We start from the raw sequence: 2,763 nt of genomic DNA, 5'->3' as shown, positions 1-2,763 counted from the left end.
TGGACCGAACCAAGAAGGGGTATAAAAAAATAAATCAACAGAGGGAAGGTGGAGCGGGACAGAGAGATTGAGATTAGGTCTCCTTTCGGGTGCCCCCGTCGTGCTGTGTGGGGTGCGGCTCACCTAAAGCCGTCTCAAGGGATAGTTCAAAGAGAGTCTAGCGTTGTGGGGGAGAGCAGGAGGATGTGTGGGAGCAGACTAGCCAGGGCGAGAAGTGATTCTCATTACTGGAGTCTCGCACTCGCGCCCCATTGCCCTTCCCCTCGCGTCCTCTCCTATGTCCCTCCCTCCTCTCCTATGTCCCTCCCCTCTGTTCTCCTCTCCTATGTCCGCTCTCCTAATGTCCTGTCCCTCTCTGTCCCTCCCTCTGGTCGCGCCCCTGTCTCCCTCTCCTATGTCTCCTAGACAATTGAACGATCACTCTTAGTTACTGTCACTCCTCAACCATGAGATTACAAAGGGACAGTCAGAGCCACTTGTCAGTGTTGTTCAACATCCTCCCTGMCTTAGAGATGGTTACYAMCCCCTACAGGAGTAGAAGCTGTAAGGTATAAAAATACTCCTGTGTTATTTCTGTCATATTTATTACACATTTAGTGAGCTCGCAGGTTTGAATAGATTTTGGAACATTTTTAAGGATTTAGGGGGGTCTTGTGCAGATTCTTTGCCTCGTGAGATTCTTGAATCTTTTTTTCTGTATTTCTTTTAATCCCTTGTCTGTCCCTGGGAGGTGGCACTTCCAAAATGGTGGCCAACCGAGGTAATACTTCTATTGCTGGAAGCTTCTTTAGTGTTCAACTAGGACAGGCAATTATACACACACACAAACACCTCCCTCTCCTCTCATACCAGTGACCTGCCATCTCATAGGGGTCTGAGCTATTCCCTGAGCTGTCTCCCTCTCAATCAATCAGCTTTTCCTCTCTCTCTCCCTCTCTACCTCTCTCTCTCTCTCTACCTCTCTCTCTCTACCTCTCTCTCTACCTCTCTCTCTCTCTCTCTCTACCTCTCTCTACCTCTACCTCTCTCTACCTCTACCTCTCTCTACCTCTCTCTCTTCCTTTTCACTCACTCATTTTGGGAGCAACACATCGTAGCTGCCTCACACAGCCCCATTTCACAGTTCCACAGAGACTGTCCCCAAGTCGTCAAACACAACACAATAAACAAACAGCGGTGAATCCTCCCAATCACTACTGCAGCCCCCAGTGAAACGCACCAGCCGTGTCATCTATTCAGTTTCCCTCTAGTTGTAATCAAGTCACTAAGGATTCAGAATATGAACCACCACTGAAATCCCTCCTCCTTAAAGATGCTCCATGCAGAAATCACTCCATTTCCTGGTTGCTAAAATTCTAATAGTTTGGCTAATTTCAGTTTGTTAATAAACAAGCATTCATTGTGTAGTCATTGTACCATCTAAACCGCTGTGAAGTATATTTTCCATAACCAAATATCTAGTATTTTCAGCTGTTTGAAACTGGTGTACAAAACCCAATGTAAAAGATGCAGAAACTAAACTTCAGAACGGGAAGCATAGAAATAGCACACACAGAACACATCTACCGCTTCTTAGACTTGCTTTCAATGGGAATGAAAGATCTATAACTCACATTTCTATGTGAATTTGGTCATGTCGCGCCCGAAAAGTTCCACATTGTTAGCTTTAATGATTGCTCACATGCTGCCGCTGGTGCTTGACTGAGGCCGAGGGTCCGTCGTCATGACAAATGGCTCCGACCTGGAAACCAGTTCAGGGTCACATCAACCTTATATTACACCATTCTCCTCTGTCACTGATGAGCTAGTGTACCAGAGTTAGTGATAGATATAATCAGAGAAGGACAGTAGGACAGACGGCGTAAGGAAGAGACTTGGAGACAAACAGACAGGAAGAAGGAAGGTGGAGGAAGTTTCAGACTGGATTATTCAGTATGGACATGACAGCCTCCATTTTCTTTCCATCCACTGACTGATTGGGTCCACTGGCCCTGTGGAGTGGCTGACGAGTACTGCTTATCTCTGCTGTCCAGACACCAGGCACAATTACACTGCCGTTGTGTGTGTGTGTGTGGTGTGTGTGTGTGTGTGTGTGTGTGTGTCGCACAAGCACACACATGCTTGTCTGTGTTGTTGTGTAGCTGCGTTGCTGCTTGTCCTGTGTTGCTGTTAGCGGTGCTGCTTGTCTGTTGTTGCTGTAGGCGTGCTGCTTGTCTGTGTTGGTGTAGGCGTGCAGCTTGTCTGTGTGTGTGTAGGCTGCAGCTTGTCTGTGTTGGGTGTAGGCGTGCAGCTTGTCTGTGTTGGTGTAGGCGTGCTCTGAACTCTGTCTAGAAAGGAGGTGCATTTTGGTTGACCTGCTCAGACTTCATTTTAATCTGCACACATTATGTAGTCTGAAAAACAACGCTGAATGTCTGCTATCACCACTCTGTAACGCTAAGGCCTAACATGGGCATTTCAACGCTGCTAATGTATTCATGCTAATTCAATGCATGTTGTGTCATGAGAGATGCATGTGACCCATTCATTTAACATAGAGCTCCACAGCTTGGTCTTGTATGTGGATGTAGGTGGTAAGTGACATCTTTAAAACAACGCCTGTTCTGTATTACGTGCTGGACTGTCTGTTATTGTCACTGTTAAAATCGTGGATGTGGTCAGAGGGCAGGTGCCACAGCAACCTAACTGACAGCATTATGTCTGCTAAACCTGCACTGGGCCTAGGGGGCAACCTGAAACAAACACTGGCAACTCATCTCTCCC

General features: G+C 46.9%; 1 protein-coding gene across 1 annotated transcript in view; it reads right to left on the bottom strand.

The window, feature by feature from the left end:
• The window catches only part of LOC111953948 (inactive dipeptidyl peptidase 10), a 49,780-nt gene that overhangs the window by 15,428 nt on the left and 31,589 nt on the right, over nt 1-2,763 (bottom strand). The window lies entirely within an intron of this gene.

Source organism: Salvelinus sp. IW2-2015, linkage group LG27 (assembly GCF_002910315.2).
Source record: "Salvelinus sp. IW2-2015 linkage group LG27, ASM291031v2, whole genome shotgun sequence".
Taxonomy (NCBI): domain Eukaryota; kingdom Metazoa; phylum Chordata; class Actinopteri; order Salmoniformes; family Salmonidae; genus Salvelinus; species Salvelinus sp. IW2-2015.
The sequence above is the reverse complement of the archived record's forward strand: the minus strand, read 5'-3'. Positions and strand labels throughout refer to the sequence as shown.